This window comes from Papio anubis, chromosome 4 (assembly GCF_008728515.1).
Source record: "Papio anubis isolate 15944 chromosome 4, Panubis1.0, whole genome shotgun sequence".
NCBI lineage: Eukaryota > Metazoa > Chordata > Mammalia > Primates > Cercopithecidae > Papio > Papio anubis.
Genome location: NC_044979.1, coordinates 10,301,822 through 10,323,188, shown reverse-complemented (window position 1 = coordinate 10,323,188; position 21,367 = coordinate 10,301,822). Strand labels below are relative to the sequence as shown.

General features: G+C 41.2%; 1 long non-coding RNA gene across 1 annotated transcript in view; it reads right to left on the bottom strand.

Annotated features, from left to right (window-relative positions):
• The window catches only part of LOC108584774, a 75,725-nt gene extending 61,399 nt beyond the window's left edge, over positions 1-14,326 (bottom strand). Inside the window, exons 1-2 of the long non-coding RNA XR_002520762.2 lie at positions 13,551-14,326; positions 7,872-7,972 (exon numbers count right to left, since the gene is read on the bottom strand). This is a non-coding gene — a long non-coding RNA (uncharacterized LOC108584774). The remainder of the gene's footprint in view (positions 1-7,871; positions 7,973-13,550) is intronic.
• Between the last annotated feature and the right edge of the window lie 7,041 nt (positions 14,327-21,367).

The following is a 21,367-nucleotide window of genomic DNA, read 5'->3' as shown; positions in this document are numbered from 1 at the left end:
CTTTTATCAGGGACCCATTCCAGCAATAACTAACCTTCTCCCTCAGTAATCCTTGATAATAGCATTAATCCATTCACGAGGGCAGAGCTTTCATGACCTGCTCACGTCTTAAGGGTCCTAACAGTCAACACTGTCGCAATGGGGACTAAGTTTCCAACACATGAACTTGTGGGACGCATTCAAACCACAGTATAAATATATCAATCTATTGGATGTGTAGTTCCCCAAAGTGTATTCTAGAGAAGTAGAATAGTGATGGTTGCCAGGAGCTGGGAGGAGGGGGAAATAGGGAGTTACTGTTTAATGAGAAGTTTGGGAAAGTGAAAAAGGTTCTGGAGATGGATGGTGGTATAGTTGTACAACAATGTCAATGTTCCTAATGTCATTGAACTGTATATTTAAAATGATTAAAATGGTACATTTTGTGTTATGTATATTTTACCACAGTCAAGTATCATATGGAAATCTAGTTCCAAATAGATGTTACCTATTTTTAAAAGGCTCATATCCTTAAATAGAGAGGAGGGAAAACTGAGTTAGAATAGCATAGGTTTCTGGCTGGATGCAGTGGCTCACACCTGTAATCCCAGCACCTTGGGAGACCGAGGCAGGTGGAACACCAAAGGTCAGAAGTTTGTGACCAGCCTGGCCAACATGGTAAAACTTCGTCTCTACTAAAAATACAAAAATTAGCCGGGCATGGTGGTATGCGCCTGTGGTTTCAGCTACTCAGGAGGCTGAGGCAGAAGAATCGCTTGAATCTGGGAGGCAGAGGTTGCGGTGAACCAAGATCATGCCACTGCACTCCAGCCTGGGCAATAGAGTGAGATTCCATCAAAAAATAAAAATAACATTAAATTAAAAATAACATAGGTATCTTTTCTTCAGGCTCTCTGAGCCTTTAGTATACTAATACGTTCATGAATCTCCAAGAGAAATGTTGTACACCAGTATTTCCCAATTGTATTCAAGCACAGAGTACCTTGCAGAGCTCTGTTTCATGGAACTCACACAAGGCAGTGGTGATATAGGAAACAGAGCATCTACACGATTTATTGTTACGTTTACTGTCATTTTCTACACAGCTAAAACAAACAAAAAAAGAAATACAACAAGAAATGGAAACAACAATTTTCTTTTTTCTTGTGCCAGATTCTTTTAAAAACTGAGTGTGTGAATCCTTCTATGGAGAAACAAAGTCCCCAAAAAAGTATCGTCAAGAGTTTTGCAGAAGATGTAGAAATGTTCTTCGTGTAGCTCTTTCTAATATTGACCCTCAATAAATGTGAAGCTAAAATATGAACATGTAACTAAGTAACGGTGTCTAAATTGATGTGGTAGAATGTGGACTACAGAAGAACTTTGCGGAAGCAGTTATAAATTACAGAATGGTGGTTCTAGAAATGAACCTTAATTTCCTGTCAGTAGGACACAAGGTCATAATATTAATAAACTGACCTCTCTCGTGGCCTTCCCAGGAAACCACAGTCTTCACATTTTGATGTTTTATGTCATGCTGTACTTTTCTTCATACTTTTCAGTTTTCATTTGTTTGCAACATAGGACAATGCTGTAATTTTTTGTTACAATTTCTTCCAATACTGAGGGGGTAACAGTCTAGTATTTACGCTGCTTTTAAATATCTTTCAGTCTCACACACATCCAGAGGCAATTTTTAATTGCTGCTTCTGACAAACTATCGCCACTTTGACTTCCCTAAAGTCTCTGACAAATAGCCTGGAAACTCCCACTCAAAAACAATCGTTCTTGTTTGTGAGCCTTTCTGAGAGACCAGGCTGGCCAATTGTGTCATAATGTATTGCTGTAATTAAGCATTTTGACGGGAAAGAGACTTGTTTACTTCCCAGCCAATGTACCCTGCTAGGTTTCACACCCGGAGCTGAAGACAGAAACTGAACAGGGAAGCTGGAGCGCAGCAGAGGAGCCTGTCAGATATAGAAACTGTCCATCTCTGCCAGAGCCTGGGGGGCAGTGCTGCTCTTGCCCATACTTGCTCTGTGACATCAACTGTATGGACTCAGACTGGGATGGAACCGGCTCTGACACTTGCTGTTTTAAAAGGCAACCATGTTGCAAATTCTCCCTCTGTGTTTCCAGTCCTGGTTAACAGCATAGCCATCCATCTGGTCAACCACACTGGAAAATGCAGGGACAACCTTGATCTTTGCCTCTCCTTCGCCTTACATGTTCAATCCATCACACAGTCTTTCAATCCCATCTCAGAAAAGTGTTGAGACAAAAATCCACCCCTTTCCACCCTCATGATCACTATCAATACTTTGTGCCATCATTTTTCTTGGACTAGTTTTCTTGCCTTTAGTTAGATCCTTTTACCTAGCTTGAGTCTAACTCTCTTTAATTCAGCTTTTAACCTGCTGCCTGGGTTATTTTTCTAAATCACAGATTATTCAGTGATCCCACTTAAAAAAGAAAAAAAAAAAAAAAAAAGGAAAAACCTTGACCCTAATCACCTGTAATTACCGGCAACATTATTTTCCAAAATGAGATCTAGGGAACACTAGCACTACAGGATTTTTACAGGTATTACTGGAAGCAAGGGTTTTGTTTGGTAAACTACATTTAGGACGGCCAAGTTAAAGGATGGGTTTATGATTCTTTATTATAAAATGTGCCAGCCGGGCACAGTGGCTTACACCAGTAATCCCAGCACGTTGGGAGGCCAAGACAGGCAGGAGTTCAAGACCAGTCTGGCCAACATGGCAAAACCCCATCTCTACTAAAATACAAAAATTAGCCAGGCATGATGGTGCTTGCCTGTAATCCCAGCTACTCGGGAGACTGAGGCAGGAGAATCGCTTGAACCGGGAAGTAGAGGTTCCAATGAGCTGAGATCACGCCACTGCACTCCAGCCTGGGCGACAGATTGAGACTCTGTCTTAAAATATAAAAAATAAAATAAAAACGTGTCCGAGCCTTTAAAGTGCTCTCGTGTATCATGTAGCTCCAAGAGATGGGGTGGAGCACTTGGGGATTTCCAAATGTATCCATTCTGGAACTCTTTTTAAAAAGTATATCGTAGGCCGGGTGCAGGGGCTCATGCCTGTAAGCCCTGCACTTTTGGAAGCTGAGGCGGGTGGATCATCTGAGGTCAGGAGTTTGAGACCAGCCTGGCCAACATGATGAAACCCCGTCTCTACTAAAAATACAAGATTAGCTGGGTGTGGTGGCGCGTGCCTGTAATCCCAGCTACTTGGGAGGCTGAGGCAGGAGAATGGCGTGAACCTGGGAGGCAGAGGTTGCAGTGAGCCAAGATCGAGCCACTGCACTCCAGCCTGGGCAACAAGAGCAAAACTCCGTCTCAATAAATAAATAAATAAATAAAGAGCATATTGTAAGAGTAGGGCTCTTATGCTCCTATGGAGCATACTTCAGAGGACACTGATCTACAGTATAGCATAAAGATCAAGATCTGGCCTTGAAACGCCCTTTCCAGCCATGATGGTGTGGATTAGAATATGACACAACTAGGGATTGGTTCCCATCCTCTGTCTGGCCCGTTTTCGAACATGGTCGTGTGGACCCTTTCTCATCCGTTCTCATCTGCCGGGTCAGGGGGAAATGAGTCAGTGACTGTCTCCTGATGAAATTAAAATCGTGTCATCTCTCCACACAGAAGTGGCACGATCCTTGTGTTTGGGAAGGCTTAGAAAGTGGAAAAGTGAGCTTGACAGACTGTTCTGAAGCGAGAAGGCTGCCATGGGGCAGGCTGCTGATGGTGTCAGCACCAGCTCCCCAATTTGAACAAGACACCCAGGAGCCAACAAGGGCTTTTTTCTGTGGCCAGTCCAGAAAACCGGTCCCTAACGTTTCCCTGAAGGCCTTTCAGCCTCTACTGCAGGCCATGTGCTCCCAGCCTGTCAAGGAAGAGGCCCAGCCTGCACTCAACAGTCGCCCCCCTCCCCCTGGCACCGGACCACTCCCTCCCGTGCCATGCTGCCCTCTTGGCAAGGCTGATCCCAAATAATCTTAGACTCTGTCTTTGATGTTCTGCTTGTGAGAGCCTGAGTGAGAGCAGCTCAACAGGTCACACCCCAGTGAGGGAGAACAAGGCTGGGAAGAACAGGGAGTGGGAGAACCCTGATTATGTCAGTCTCTTTCATAACCCTCCACGGCCCTCCATTATCTAACCAAGATGACTCTTTGTCTGACATCAGGAATCTCTGCGACAGCCCGTCCTCTGTAACCCATCCCTCTAATTACCGGGCCAGCACAGTGATTAAGAGTGAACCATGGGGGTAAGACTCTCTGACTCAAATCCTACCTCTACGTGACCTTCACTTCTCTGAGCCTTGGTCTCTATGTCTGTAAATAGAAGGCAATGGTAATATTGAGTGCCCTGCTTCCATGATTGTTTTCAGAATTGAGATCATGCATATGAAGTGCTTAGCCCGGAGCTGGTCACATAACAAAGCATTCAATAAACCAGGGGTTTGTAAACTCTGGTCTGTGGACCAAATTCAGCCCACCACCTGTTTTTACAAGTAAAGTTTTATTGGAACACAGCCACACCTGTATGATCTATGGCTTCTCTCCTGCTATAGCAGCAGAGTTAAGTCATTGCAACAGAGACCGTATTGTCCACAAAGCCTAAAATATTTACCATCTGGCCCTTTACCAAAAAAAAATTGTCCAACCCCTGCAATAAATGCTAACTTGTTAGTGTATTCCACTCAAGCCATATTGCTCACCATTTCTTCAATACACCCTGTCATTCCCTCCTCTGTCCTTTGCAGAGGCTTTCTGTTCACCCAGAATGCCCTTTTCACCCACCTGCAGAGTTAAACACCTAACACAATGCCCAACTCTAGTAATGCTCAGTAGCTGTTTCTTCCTTCTATTCCCAGCTATGAACTTCTACGCCTCTAAGATTCTCCTGATGCTATTACAACTAAAAATGATATCTTTCTAACATCAGTTTCTTCACTGATGCAAACTCACGACACTGTTTTCAGATACAACTTTATATCTCCCTGTTCCTTTTTTTTTCAATAGAACCTCAATAAATATTTGTTAAATGAATGACAATCATGCTATATATCATCATATATGTCTCTGTGCCCTTAGGCTTCAACTCAAGCATTAGCTTCTCCAGGAAGCCATCCCCGAACCTACAGTTTGGACAGGTGTGTAGTCTCAGTGAAGCACCACAAAGATCCAATCTGATCAAGGATACATTTGGAGTCCAGAGACTATAGAAATGGTGAGGACATATCTATTACTTCCCCCAGATAACCATCCACACAGTGCTGAATGTGCCTCACACGGGGACCCAAAGCATTACTTGCTGTCTCCTTTGTCATCATCATAGTCATCATCTTCCTCTCTTCCTCCTCCTCCTTCTTCCCTTTTCTTTAAAAATTATAAAATATATCATGCAGAGTAATTGTATACACACATATATAGTTTAAATAATGTATAGTCTAATATATAGTTTAAATAATAACAAAGCAAACACTTACATGGCCACTACCCAACTTAGGTAATGGACCACCATCCATCAATGATGGGGACACTCTCTTCGTACGCATGTCCATCACACCCCCTCACTCTCCATCTTCCACCATAGGTAGCCACTATCTGATTTTCACATTATTTAATCTTTTACTTTTCTTTCAATTCTACCCCATATCTCTAAGCAACACATTATTGACTTTTGTCTGTTTTTCGACTTCATGTAAATTGAACCATACTGGATGCATTCTTCTATGACTTGCTCTTTTGTTGTTGCTTTTACTTTGTTTCTAAGATTCACCAGTATTGATTCTTGGAAGTGTACTTCCTCCGTTTTCACTGTGCATAGTATTCTGCTGTATGAATATGCCAAAATGTACCTATCCACCCCTGTTAATGAACATATTGGGTTGTTTTATATTTTTACTGTTATAACTAATGATACTATGCATACTCCTGCCAATTATAGTCCTTGTAATACATTCCTCAGTGTAATTGCAGAGGTGCTAGAAGATTCAACTTTGTTCATTGATGTGAAATTGTCTTCTGATGCAGTTATGCCTATTCACGCTCCTAACAGCATTGTGGGAGAGGCCTCTGCTTCACAGCCTCAGCAACACTTTGTATTATTTTACTTTATTTTTTGCCAATTGAGTGGGTGTTGTTTTATTTTATTGTTTGAGACAGGGTCTTGCTCTGCCATCCAGGCTGCAGTGCAGTGGCATCTCCATAGCTCACTGCAACCTTCAATTCCTGGCCTCAAGTGATCCTCCCATCTCGGTCTCCCAAAGCACTGGGATTACAGGCGTGAGCCACCTCGCCAGGCCAGTTGGTTTAAAATTTATATTTTCCCTCTTGTTAATGAGGTGGAACATTTTTTCATAAACTTATTGGCCATTTATGTTTTTTTCTTCTGTGAAATGTTCATTCATGTCTTTTGCCTGTTTTTTAATGTCTTTTTCTTAGTGATTGATTTTTTCATTTATTTAAAAAAAATTTTTTTCTTACAGATTGGTAAGAATCTTTTCTGTATTCTGGATTCTAATCTTTTGCCCATTCTACGTGTTACAAATAACTGCTCTGGAACCCTAGAAGAGGATCCCTTTTTAGGAATCCTGTCCCAAAAAGATTCACACCCCGAGTACCAAGTCTGGTGACTCAGCTCAGAGTAGCAGATTCCTGGGTGCTGAGGTTGCAGGGTGCAGCCAGGGCCAAGCTTAGTTTTCCTACTGGGCCAGTACAGATGCACAGAAGGCCTGTGAGCATTCCATCTATGGTGCTGGTAATCAAACCTAGAATTCTGGGTCTGCTGTCTGGAGACAGAATCATGGGCAAGGGTTTCCATTGTCCCTTCTTCAGCAACAGTTCTCAGCATCACCTCAGCAGTTCTCAGTTCCCACAAGCTGCCTCCTGCCCACTCAGCACCAGAGCTGGTTGGCCCAGGGAGGCTGAGGACCCTAATGACCACTTCTCTTCTGTGTGGTCAGCGTCCAGCTGGTCGGCGTCCAGAAGCTTCTGCTCAGCAAATAGCCTTTGGCTGCTCATGCACAGCCTCTCCAGTGATGTCTCAGCTGAGCTTTTTAGCAGCTGGCTGGGCTTTTTCAAGGCCCAACAGCTCTCCATGCTCCCTCAAGAGGCCTCTCACAATGCAGCGAAAGACAGCCCAGCAACACCCCTGCAATGTGTGGGGTACTGAGGTCTTAGAAACAGCCCCTTTGTCAGTATGAAAACAAAGACGTGAACATAAAGTCCTAAATTGTGTTTTCCAAAAGGTAAATATGTCAAATATGTAAACCAACTTTACTTCAACCTTGATTTACAATAACTTTTCCAGATCTGAGAAAATTCCCCAAATTAAAAATCCAAAATTGATTCCGTTGGCATGGTTGAAAACATGCTTCTTCTCTGGTCCAACTATTTAAAAATTCTACTGAATTTTTAAATTCACCGTGGCTGGGCACGGTGGCTCATACCTGTAATCCCAGCACTTTGCAAGGTTGAGGTGAATGGATCACCTGAGGTCAGCAGTTCAAGGCCAGCCTGGCCAACATGGTGAAACCCTGTCTCTACTAAAAATACAAAAATCAGCTGGGTGTGGTGGCACAAGCCTGTTATCCCAGCTACTGGGGGAAGCTGAGGCGGGAGAATCTCTTGAATCTGGGAGGCAGAGGTTGCAGTGAGGGAGATCGTGCCATTGCACTGGAGTGACAAGAGCAAAACTCTGTCTCAAAATAAATAAATAAATAAAATTAAAATAATTGCAATTCTAGAGGTGAAGAAAAAACCCTGGTCCGTTATTTTCTGTGAGTGCCCTCAGTACCCCAAAAGAGGGGAAGCTCCCTTTCTGGAGATTAATTCATTATCTGCACTAGAATTACCTTCAATTGTACACGTTAATTCACATAAGGCAGGCTATCAGGAAGTGGAATCTCTGGGTACCATGAACACTTACTTCAGTTATTGATTTAAACTTCTTTTCCTGTGAAAAGTATAAAGAGAAAGAGCATCAGAGTTGATTCCATGTTTTTAAATACCCTAAACAGAGAGATTCTTTGCCAATAAAATAACATGAAGTGAGAAAGTAGGGTAGACAGTGTCTAGAAACTAAGTCAACCCTCCCTCCTCTAGAGCTGATAAAAAGAGATCAGCTTCTTACAAAGAAATCATATTCTTCCAATAGTAATAAAAACTGAAGTGTACAGGAACAAATCAATCCTGTGTTAAATGTATGAGAATATGTTTGCATCCCCCTCATTTCCTACTTATTTGTACTATAGACTTAAAGCAATTTCGCACACATTGGAAAAGCCATCAGAACACTAAATTCCAAAACAACAACTGTGAAATGGTCACAGGATGCTGCCCAGTTCATCCTCATTTTTTTCATCCCAGAACACAAGAGGATGAAATGGATGCAAACCAAATGGAGCCTGGAAAGATGAGTATACAAAACTTTTTCTGTAGGTGAAGTTGTTCAATACACCATTTCAGGGACACATAAATAATAGAAGGAGAAGATAATTAAAGGAAAAGGAAGGAAGGAAGGTAGGAAGGAAGGAAGGAAGGAAGGAAGGAAGGAAGGAAGGAAGGAAGGAAGGAAGGAAAAGGAAAAGGAAAGGGAAGGGAAGGAAACCTATTTGGAAATGAGAAGAAGATGTAAATAACACTGAGCTAGATTACAGGGTAAAGGGAAAATAACTTATCACTAAACACTATTGATTCTCTCTCTTAAATATTCCTCCGATTTGCCTCTTCTCTCTGTCATCCAAATCCAGGCCCATATCATCTGTCCCTTGGAAGACGTGGCAGCCTCTTAAATAGACTTGCTCCTCCATCTCTCCCACACCAATCAATCCGACACACACTTCCAAAGTGCTTTCTCCAAAATGCAAGTCAAATCAGAATAGCTCCCCAGTGTCCACAGCATAAAATCAAAACTGCCTAGCCAGGCAGACTCAGCCCTTTACAGTCTGACCTTGCCTTTCTCTCTGACCCAGCTTTTCCCGAATGTGTTCTGTAGAATACTAATTCAAAGGGATGTTACAGACACAGACACACAAAATGGTTTCTTGGTGAAATAAATTGAGGTAGTGCTAGCAGGACAAAGCTAACTGCAGGATTCTTCAGAGCCTTTTAAATGCTAATAAACATTATGAATTTCTAAGAGGGCCTAATAACCACTGCAGTGCTCCAGCCAACTTTCCTCTTCAGGGTAGACAAACCTATCCTCCAGCTTCCGGGAATATTGGCCACTGACCATTCACAGGCCACCATCCAGAGCTCTGGCTCTCACTGGGATTTGTCCTTAGCCACAGAGCACTGTCTTAACCAAGGATGTGCTTTGGGTATCAGTGACTGGTGATCTAAAGGCCTGGCCCTCTTGCCTCAATTTGGGACATCTCTGAAAGGCCATCCCAACTCTAACGCTCTCTGGAGGATAGTCTGAGACCTCAGCTCCAACCACATCAGGTATCAGTGTGGAGGCTGTGGAATGTGCCTGGTAGAATTCCAACTACAGGGAGCATGAGTGACCCAGGGCCCCATGTTCCGAAACCTGTCTGTGTGTACACTGAGGCCATGTCTACAGTGGGCTACTGCCAGTCCTGAGAGGCACGGGATGTCTTTGCCAGCAGACTTTGCCTCAAGCATTCTCCAATTTGGCTCAAGCAATCTCAGATGCTCCCACCCAGACTCCACCAGCCCCAGTGATGTGCTGGTAAAGGTTCACCAACTACATGAGTTTACTATAAATGGTGCTGATATAACGGACTTGTAACACACAATGTATACATAATAATAAAATACACAATACGGTTTACTGTAAGCTCCATATAGCCATTGATTCTCACCGAATGCTTTCATTGGTTTTTGCTGAATTCTGCATCTGTAGTCAGTGTAGGGTCATCAGGGATGATTGAGCGTAGACACAACGTGAAGGTTGATTGACATTTCATTTATATTAATGAATAAGGCAAAAGTGAAAGCAAAAAACGTGCATCAGAGCTTCACCTGATAGACAATGACATGAGTGAATTCTTTGTTGAATCCGATAAGGGTTTTCAAGTATCAGAAGCATGTGTTCTCAATTTTTGTGCTATTCACAATGTCACAGCTACAGATGTGACACACTTTTTTGGTTTAATATGCATTATTAGCATCCTTTCCATCACTTTTTTAAGCCTGGCAATCAACAAAACAGTAAGTCAGGCCCCAATTTGAAGCATATGTCCATTTTTGTAATGCCAATCATTGCACCATGGCTGATGTCAAGCTACTAGCGTGTGGTCACAGAGTGTGGAGTTGGGAAGAGATGGGCCCTGCGTCCCATGACACAAGTAGGCACAGGGTGCCTGGCCAGAGGAAGTCCTAGGGGCCTGAGGTGGGTCTGTCTCACTTCCTTACACGCACATCTCCCTGGAGCATTCGCCAGGAGACCTTCTGCACATAAGTCTCCACCTCAGAGTCTGTTTCCCAGAAATCCAATCTAAGACAACAGAGAATATAACACGCAGCATGCCCCAAACATACTGATCATGGGACCAATTTACATAGAGTGTCTCACAGAACTAGTGTTTTATGGAATAAAATTTAGGACAATGTCTTCCAGCTTCTCCTCCTACACCTATTTATCCGTTTACATGCAATTCTCTAAATACACTATGTTTCTCCAGGCCACAATTCCTTTGCACATCGGTTCCTTTTCCTGGAATTTCAAGTGGACTATGGGGAGGAAAAAGTCAGTTTCCTGGAGAAATAAGGGGAGGGAGGAGAGGAAGTTTTAACCATATTCAGCAATACACACACACAGTATTTATGTCATATGAATCAGGCCTCAGGATCACATTAGGTACATATGAATCAGGATTTTGAATCAGGATTTGCGGGTACTCAGAGATTCTCTGCGTTCATTCAGGGGTTTGACTTCAGAAGGTAACAGAATAACCACCTGTCTCCTGGTTGCTTGGGAAGACACCACAGGAAGGGCACTTCTTAGAAAAACAAGGTAGAAACAGGTTCTTGGTTCTTACCCAAAAGTTTTTCTTTTCTTTTTTTTTTTTTTTTTTTTTTTTTTTGAGACAGAGTCTCACACTGTCACCCAGGCTGGAGTGCAGTGATGCAATCTCGGCTCACTGCAAGCTCCGCCTCCCAGGTTCATGTCATTCTCCTGCCTCAGCCTCCCAAGTAGCTGGGACTACAGGCGCCCGCCATCATGCCCGGCCAATTTTTCTATTTTTAGTAGAGACGGGGTTTCACCATGTTAGCCAGGATGGTCTCAATCTCCTGACCTCGTGATCCACCCGCCTGAGCCCCCAAAGTGCTAGGATTACAGGCGTGAGCCACCACGGCCAGCCAAAAGTTTTTCTTCACAGAAGATCAACTGTTTTTAAAATGAGAAAACAAAATCCTAAAGACAGCAAAATAAATGATCAAAACCAGAGTACAGCCAGACACAGTGCTCATGCCTGTAATTCCAGCACTTTGGGAGGCTGAGGTGGGCAGATCACTTGAGGTCAAGAGTTCAAGACCAGCCTGGCCAATATGACAAAACCCTGTCTCTTCCAAAAATACAAAAAAGTTAGCTGGTCATGGTGGTGCAGGCCTGTAGTCCCAGCTACTTGGGAGGCTGAGGCAGAAGAATTGCTTGAACCAGGGAGATGGAGATTGCAGTGAGCCGAGATCATGCCACTGCACTCCAGCCTGGGCAATGGAGGGAGACTCTACCTCAGAAAAAAAATAAACAGACAGAGTGCTAGATACGCACTTCTTTCCCCACCCTGGCAAAGGCCTTTCAGGCCAGTGTTAACTCTTTTGCATATACTGCTCAGGATAGATGCTCAGATATTTAGAAGTCAACAGTGTTACTGCAAGTTAGGAGCAACCAGCACTGTCAGGAGGCACGGAGTCTAGAGCCAAGATGCAGTCGGGCTTAAATCCCAGCTCTCCACTTTGCTGTGTGACCTTAAGCAAGTTGCTTTGCCTCTCTGAGTTTCAGTTTCTTCTATCTGCAAACTATAGATGATAATACTTACATGTTAAGAGTTGCTGTTAAGAGCATGGACAACATCCACAAGATGCTTGGTGCATCTTGTACATGCTAACTATCACTATTATTAAAATGCTCATTACCAAAAATTCAACAGAAAAACTGAGGCACTAGGGTTTATTTCTTCTTGTAATCCTATATGACTGTTTTACACTGAATGAGATTGGGAATCCACATCCTTTGGTTTCGCAACCAGATCTTTTGAGTCCTGTGCCATACCAATGATTGTCAATGACCTGATCCAAAACTCGGTTGGTGCTGACAATGACATTTTCCATGACAGTGGAAACAAAACTGTAATCTGCTTTTAGATTTGTACCTGGCAGGATGCTTTTAGAAAATTATTTAAATTTTCAATATAATGATGGTTGCTTTCTTTTACAATAATTGGGTGATGGGTAGACTAGAAGCCTAACCCTTACCATTATGTAATATACCCACACAGCAAACCTGCACAAGTACCCCCAGATCTATAAAATTTTAAAAAATAAAACAAATAACAAAAACCAGCCAAAAGTATAGATGTGAAACATTTCTCTGAGTGCTGTACCATTTTGATGGAAGCTGACAGATTAAAATTCTCAACAAATACACCCACTGTGGAATGCTAAAGTACACTTTCGGGCAATTTTTCAGAGCAATGGATTCAATTTATTCTTGTCACCATGGCAACAAGAGGAATCGTTCTATTATTTTCATCATAGCATTTCCAATTATTTTCTCTCACAGTTTAGGCCAGAGACAAAACTAGAAGGAATGAGGTTGACCACAAAATGAACCAAAAACTCATAACTTCCTCCCTGGATTACAGGTTGCTCTTGGATAAGTAATGCTCTTTAGCCATCATAAATCCCATATTAAAGTCTCCAGATCTTCACCAAAAAAAAAATGTTTTTACTTATGAATTTATCACTTTGTCCCTTTTGAGTTGGGGGAAGCAAGAAATGAGACCATTTCACCAATTATATACACTTTAAAAATGTAAAACTAGTCATTTAATTTTCAGAGAGCTTTCCTTTTGGGGGCGGTGAAAGTAAATAATGTTACTCTTCAATGATTACGGACTCTCAAAAACTAAGCATGATTCTATTCTATGCCTCTAAATTGTCAAATTTCATATATCGGGGTTAAAATCTTATGGCAGCGACATATCCCTGAGGTCAGCGTGTCAGATGTGGCCCTTCACACACAAGACAGAGAGGAAGAGGCATAAATGTTCAAGCAGCACTGATTATTTACCACGCACATTACCCACGTGACCCCTTAAGAAGCACGCACCTGGGGAGCAGCCAAAGATAAATACATTCTACAGAAATGAATACAAATGACTTTTCTATCTATGTAACCAGCACGCTCAGGCCTTCCCACCTTTGGGCATAAAATGATGCCACAGTGTAATCCCCAGTCGCTGGATTAGAGAAACGGATCCCCCTTCATTCTGTGTTCCCTTCCCACTCCTGCCACATATCTGATCATCTGAAGGTGCAGCCTCCAGGAGGCTCAGAAACCTGACCTCCACTCCAGCTCTTCAGCTTCCTTCTCGGCCCGTTCGCTTTGACTACAGCTCCCTTCCCGCAGCTCCAGGATGGCGGCCACCGCCAAGGGAGGAGCCACTGCCCTTCCCTTTCCATCTCTTTCTAAACTCAGTACAGTCCCTTCTCTTAATTCCTCACAGCATGGCTGAGCACTGTGGTTGCTCTTCATATTTCCACAGAAAGGTCTAGGGATGAGACAAGACACGGTGCGGCCACTCTCAGAGCCCATGGCCCTAATGTCACTATGGCTATCGGAATGTTTGGCAGTGATGGAAATGTTCTACATCCGCACTGTCCAGTACAAGAGCCACTGACCACGACTGTGGCTACTGAGCATTGTACTGTGGCTACTATGACGGAGGAACTGAATTTTACTTTTATTTATTTACTTTTTATTTTAATGAGTTTAAATTTAAGTTAGCCACATGTGGCCAGTGGCTGCTGTATTGAGCCGCACAGTTCTAGATAAATCCATGGAGTCCTTCAAAAAACACCTCTCTGTATGTCCCTCTGTAGCCAGAAGTCAACCTTTTCCCCTCCTAGGATTCCAATCCCAGGCCAACTTTCTGGGGTCCTAGTAGCTTCCCTTCCTCTCCTGACCACATCACTTGATCCAAGCTCAGCTTCTTCTCACATACACTCAGTGCCCCTGGAGGTAGAGTAGCTGCTTTTCTCCTTTTCATAGCAGCTTCTAGATCATTCTCCCTTCCTCTTCCATTTAAAAAAAAAAAAAAAAATTTGGCTGGGCGCAGTGGCTCACGCCTGTAACCCCAGCACTTTGGGAGGCCGAGGTGGGTGGATCGCCTGAGGTTGGGAGTTGAGACCAGCCTGACCAACATGGAGAAACCCTGTCTCTACTAAAAACACAAAATTAGCCAGGCATGGTAGCACATGCCTGTAATCCCAGCTACTCAGGAGGCTGAGGCAGGAGGTCAAGGTTGTGGTGAGCCAAGATCATGACATTGCACTCAAGCCTGGGCAACAAGAGCGAAACTCCATCTCAAAAAAAAAAAAAAAAAAAAAGTTTTGACTTTCATATCATCAGATATGCCTACTACCCTGTAGTAGTGACTCTGGCCTCACAGTTCCTTGAACTGTCTTCTCCCAGTGATTTTTTTTTCCCATTGGAATTTCCTACCCAACTCAGGCACACTCATATCTCACTCATATCTATGACTATGCCCCAATCATTACTGGGAACTGTAACCTTGACATTTCCTGGATAGCAAGCATTCTCCCTCAGACAACTGTCTTCTGCCTCCCGGTTTCCCTCCCTTTTGTGCCCAACCCCCACAATCCTTTGGCTATGCTAGAACCTCCAATCTATTGATCCTAACCCCTTTTCACTGTCCCTCATCCTTGTTCTCTTCCATTCTGACTTCACTTAGATTCCATGGTCAGTCACTGTAATTTATTCCTTGCATGTCCCTTCAACTCCCTTCCTCCACTTCTGTTTTCTTATACCTACTTGGCAAAACTAAAGCCCCAATTAAAATTACTCCTCCACCTATTTCATCCCTCCACTCATGCAACTAATCATGGCTGGAAAAAAAAAATGCCCACGGTGACTGGTCCCAGCTTAACTACATGACCACAAGGCTCAAGAGGGCCCTGATGCCACCAGGCAATCATAGCGTGCATCCCTAATCAGTTCACTTCCCTTCTGCTTCAGGAGGCTATTTTATATTTTTTTCTTTTTCCTTAAACTTCCTATACTTCCTACCTCATCCTCACTCTTGCTTCATACTGCTCTGAGAAAATTGCAGCCATCAGAGTGAAACATCCATTTCCAGCAGAGGACTTGTACCCCAAAAAAGAACTCTCTCAGAACTCAACAATAAGAGAACACCTAAAGTTCTTTTTTAAATGGGCAAAAAACCTAAAGGTACTCTTCACCGTGAAAATATATGAATGGCAAATAAGCAAATGAAAAGATATTCAGTATAATCATTAGGGAAATGCAAATTAAAATCATGAGATATCACTACACACCTACTAGAATGACTATGGAAATAAATGACAGCTAGTGCTGACCAGGATGTAGAACAACTGGAAATCATACATTACTAGTGAGAATGCAAAATGGCACCACACCTGGGATATCAGTCTGGTTTTGTAGTTTTTTATAAAGTTAAGCATACACTTACCACATGACTCAACAATCCCACTCCAAAGTATCCTAAGAGAAATGGAAATGTATGTTAACACAAGAACCTATAGGTAAATGTTTGTATCAGTTTTATCCAGTATCACTAAAAACTGGAAGCAACCAAGATGTCTTTCATTAACAAAACTATGGCACATCTATTTCATAAGATACTACTCAGCAATACAAAGAACAGACTATTCATGCAACAACAGGGAATCTCAAATGCATTTAGTTAAAGAAAAGAAGTCAGATCCAAAGGCTACATATTTTATGATTTTCTTGATATGACATCCTGGAAAAGCCGAAACCATTCTATTAGATGGGAGCTTAGACCAATGGTTACCAGGGATTGGAGTTGGGGAAGAGGATGACGTCAAAGGGAGAGCATGATAGAATTTTTGGAGTGATGGAACTGTTCTACAGCATGACTGTGATGGTGGGCACCTCACTGTCAAAACCTACAAAACTGCACATCACAAACAGTGAATTTTACTGTAAGGAAATTTAAAATAAAATATAAAACAGATTTTAAAGAATACAACACCTGCAAACTACTTTTATTACAGCTGTACCCATGTACTCAGCCTTCCCTCCTGAGTTCAGGCTGTATGGGATATATAATATCAATTTTTGAAATTTGTTGACTATTTTTGTGGCCTAATACATGGTCAATATTTGTAACTACTTTTTGTATTTGATAAGAATGTGTATTCTCTGTTTGCTGGGTACAGAGAATCTTATTTGACCAGGCTTGTTATTTGTATTACTTAAATTCTCTATATACTCATTGATGTTTGGCTTGCATGATTTATCAGTTTCTGAGAGCACTATTAAATATTTTCATTGGCTCTGTCAATTTCTCATGGTAGTTCCATCACTTTTTCCTTTCTCTACTTTGAAGCTATGTTATTGAGTACATAAATGTTTATGATTGTTATATCTTCTTGTTAGATTACCTCTCTCATCAGTATGAAATATTGCTCCTTGTCCTTTTTTGCTTTAATTATATCTGATACCAATATATCTATGCGACTTTTCATTTTGGTAATATTTTCATTATTTTTCTGCTTCTTATTTTCAGTCTTCCTATGTCATCTTCATTAAGAGTATTATTTCTAAATGCCACATGGTTATTTTTTATTTATCTGAGACTCTTTGCCTTTCATAGGCATAATGATCACATTCATATTTTTTAACCAATATATTGATTTGTTATTTACTAGGATTTTGCTCCTTCTAATCCTATTTTGCATTTCCTATTTTTAGTACCTTTTTTTTTTTCATATAGCAAGTGATTTTTTTGTCCCAACTTTTATTTTAGATTCAGCCAGTACATGTGCAGGTTTGTCACCTGGATATATTGCATGATGCTGAGGTCTGGGGTATGAATGATCCTGGCACCCAGGTACTGAGCACAGTACCCAAGAGTTAGTTTTGCAACCCTTGCCCTGCTCACTCCCATTCCCCTCCGGTAGTCCCCAGTTTCTATTGTTGCCATCTTTATGTCTCTGCATACCCAATGTTTAGCTCCCACTTATAAGTGAGAACACATAGTATTTGGTTTTCTGTTCCTTCATGAATTAACTTCAGATAATAGCCTCCAGCTGCATCCATATTGCTGCAAAGGACACGATTTCATTATCTTTCATGGGCACTTAGGTTGGTTTCATGTCTTTGCTATTGTGAATAGTGCTGCAACAAACATACCAGTGCATGTGTCTCTTTGGTAGAATGATTTGTTTTCTTTTGGATATATAACCAGTAATGGGATTGCTGGATCAAATGGTAGTTCTGTTTTAAGGTTTTGAGAAATCTCCAAACTACTTTTCACATTGGCTGAACTAATTTACATTCCCACCAACAATGTCTATGTGCTCCCTTTTCTCCACAACCTTGTCAGCATCTGTTGTTTCTTGACTTTTTAATCATAGCTATTCTGATTGATGTGAAGTGGATCTCACTGTGGTTTTGATTTGCATTTCTCTGATGATTTGTGATATGGAGTGTTTTTTTCATATGTTTGTTGGCTGCTTGTATGTCTTCTCTTAAGAAGTATCTATTCAAGTTCTTTGCCCATTTTTTGATGTGGTTTTGTTTTTTGCTTGTTCAATTGTTTAAGTTCCTCATAGATTCTGGATATTAGGCCTTTGTGGGATATGTAGTTGGCAAACATTTTCTCCCATTCTGTAGGTTGTCTGCTTACTCTGTTGATAGTTTCTGTTGCTGTGCAGAAACTGTTTAATCAGATCTCACTTGTCAAATGTTGTCTTTGTTGCAATTGCTTTTGAGGACATAGCTATAAATTATTTCCCAAGGCTGATGTCCAGAATGGTGTTTCCCAGTTTTCCTTCTAGGATTCCTATAGTTTGAGGTCTAACATTAAAATTTTTAATCCATCTTGAGTTAATTTTTGTATATAGTGAAAGGTAGGGGTCTAGCTTGAATCTTCTGTATATGAATAGCCAGCTACCCCAGCACCATTTATTCAACAGGGAGTGCTCTCCCCATCGTTTGTCATTGTCAGCTGCCAAAGATCAGATGGCTGTAGGTGTGCAACTTTATTTCTAGGTTCTCTATTCTGTTCCATTGGTGTATGTGTCTGTTTTTGTACCAGTACCATGCTGTTTTCATTACTGTAGCCTTACAGTATAAAGTTGGGTAATGTGATAGCTCTGGCTTTGTTCTTTTTGCTTAGGATTGCTTTGGCCATTCAGCCTCTTTTTTGGTTCCATATGAATGTTAGACTAGTTTTCTTTTAGGTTTGTGGAAAAATGACATTGGTAGTTTGATATGAATAGTGTTGAATTTGTAAACTGCTTTGGGCACTTATGGTCATTTTAACAATATTAATTCTTCTAATCCATAAGCATGGATGTTTTTCTATTTGTTTGTGTCATCTATGATTTCTTTTAGCAGGGCTTTGTAGTTCTCCTTGTAGAAATCTTCCACCTCCTTGGTTAGATCTATTGCTAAGTATTTTATTTTTTGTGGCTATTGTAAATGGAATTGTGTTCTGGATTTGGCTCTCAGCTTAAATGTTATTGGTGTATAGAAATGCTACAAATCTTTGTACATTGATTTTGTATCCTGAAACTTTGCTGAAGTCGTTTATCAGTTCCAGGGGCCTTTTGGTACTGTCTTTAGGGTTTTCTAGGTATAGGATCATATCATCTACCAAGAGAGATAGTTTGACTTTCTTTCTATTGGGGTGCTTTTAATTTCTTTCTCTTGCCTGATTGCTCTGGCTAGCACTTCCAGTATCGTGCTGAATAGGAGTGGCGAGAGTGGGCATCTTTGATTTGTTTCAGTTCTCAAGGGAAATGCTTCCAGATTTTGCCCATTTCGTATGATGTTGACAGTGGGTTTGTCATAGACAGCTCTTATTATTTTGAGGCATATTCCTTCACTATCTAGTTTCTTGAGGATTTTCATCATGAAGGGATATTAGACTTTATCAAAAGCTTCTTGTGCACCTACTGAAATGATCACATGGATTTTTCATTTTTAATTTTATGTGGTTAATCACATTTCTTGATTTACATATGTTGAACCCAACTTGCATCCCAGAAATGAAGTGTACTTCATCATAATGAATTAATTCTTTTTTTAGGAAGTTGTTTTTATGGTGAATGAAAAACAAACTTAAAGTCCTACCACAGTGCCTAGCACACAGGGAGAATTTGATACACATTTGCAGAATAAAAGAACATAAAGGCAACTCTTATTGTGCCTTCTCTCATTTCTCTCCTAATAATTAGCAAATTTTAGAATATCCAGACCACTTCCACTCTTAATCACCCACCAGTTAAAGACATTAAGCAGCACAAATTAACTTTTTGATGGATTCAGTTTACAGTATTTTGTTAAGGATCTTTCCATGTATGTTCATCAGAGATAATGGCCTGTAGCTTTCTCTTTTTGTTGTGTCTTTGCCAGGTTTTGGTATCAGGGTGATGCTGGTTTTGTAGAATGAGTTAGGGAGGAGTCCCTCCTCCTCAATTTTTTGGAATAGTTTCAGAATTGGAACTAGTTTTTCTTTGTATGTCTGGTAGAATTGGGCTGTGAATTGATGTGGTCTGAGGCCTTTTTTTTTTTGATTGGTAGGTTTTTTATTACTGCTTCAGTTTCAGAAGTCAATATTTTGTTCATGGCTTCAATTTCTTCCTAAAACTGGAAGGTTGTATGTTTGCAGGAATTAATCCATTGCCTCTAGATTTTCTAGTTTGTGATCACAGAGGTGTTCATAATAGTCTCTGAGGATCTTTTACATTTCTGTGGGATCGGTTGTAATGTCACCTTTGTCATTTCCAATTGTGCTTATTTGGATCTTCTCTCTTTTTTCTTCTTTGGCTAATAGTCTGTCAATCTTGCTTATCCTTTGAAAAAACTAATTTTTTGTTTCATGGATTCTTTGGATGGATTTTGGGGTCTCAATTTCATTCAGTGGTGCTCTGATTTTAGTTATTTCTTTTCTTCTGCTAACTTTGGGGTTAGTTTGTTCTTACCTTTCCAGCTCCTCTGGTGTGTGTTAGGTTATTAATTTGAGATGTTTCTAACTTTTTGAGTTAGGCGTTTAGCACTATAAACTTTCCTCTTGACACTGCTTTTGCTGCATTCAAGAGATTTTGGTATGTTGTGTCTACGTTTTCATTTATTTCAAATAAATTTTTTATTTCTGCTTAATTTTGTTTTTACCCAAAAGTCAAATATTAGCAATTTGTTTAATTTCCATGTAATTCTGCTTTTGAGAAATCTCCTTGGTATTGATATCTATTTTTATTCCACTGTGGTTCAAGTGTACAGTTGGTATGGTTTCAGTTTTTTTTTAATTGATTGAGACTTGCTTTATGACCAAGCATGTGGTCAATCTTGGAGTATGTTCTGTGCCCAGATGAGAAGAATATGTGTTCTGTGGTTTATGAGTGAAATATTCTGTAGATGTCTATTAGGTACAATTGGTCAAGTGTAAAATTTAATAAGTCTAGAATTTATTTGTTAGTTTTCTACCTCAATGATCTTTCTAACACTGTCAGAGAGGTGTTGAAGCCCCCCTCTAATATTGTGTGGCTAAGTCTTTTCATAGGTTTAGATGTAGTTTTTTTTTTTTTTTTTTTTTTTTTGAGACAGAGTCTCGCTGTGTCTCCCAGGCTGGAGTGCAGTGGCATGATCTCGGCTCACTGCAAGCTCCGCCTCCCGGGTTCACGCCATTCTCCCGCCTCAGCCTCCCAAGTAGCTGAGACTACAGGCGCCCGCCACCACGCCTGGCTAGTTTTTTGTATTTTTAGTAGAGACGGGGTTTCACCATGTTAGCCAGGATAGTCTCGATCTCCTGACCTCGTGATCCACCCGCCTCAGCCTCCCAAAGTGCTGGGATTACAGGCTTGAGCCACCGCGCCCGGCCATGATGTAGTTGTTTTATAAATCTGGGTACAACAATGTTGGGTGCAAATATATTTAGAATAGCTAAGTCTTCTTGCTGAATTGAATGCTTCATCATTATGTAATGACCTTCTTTTTGTCCTTTTTTATTGTTGTTGGTTTAAAGTCTGTTTTATCTGATATAAGAATAGCGATCCCTGCCCTTTTTTGTTTTCCATTTGCACGGTAGACCTTTCTCCAATCCTTTACTTGGAGCCTATGGGTGTC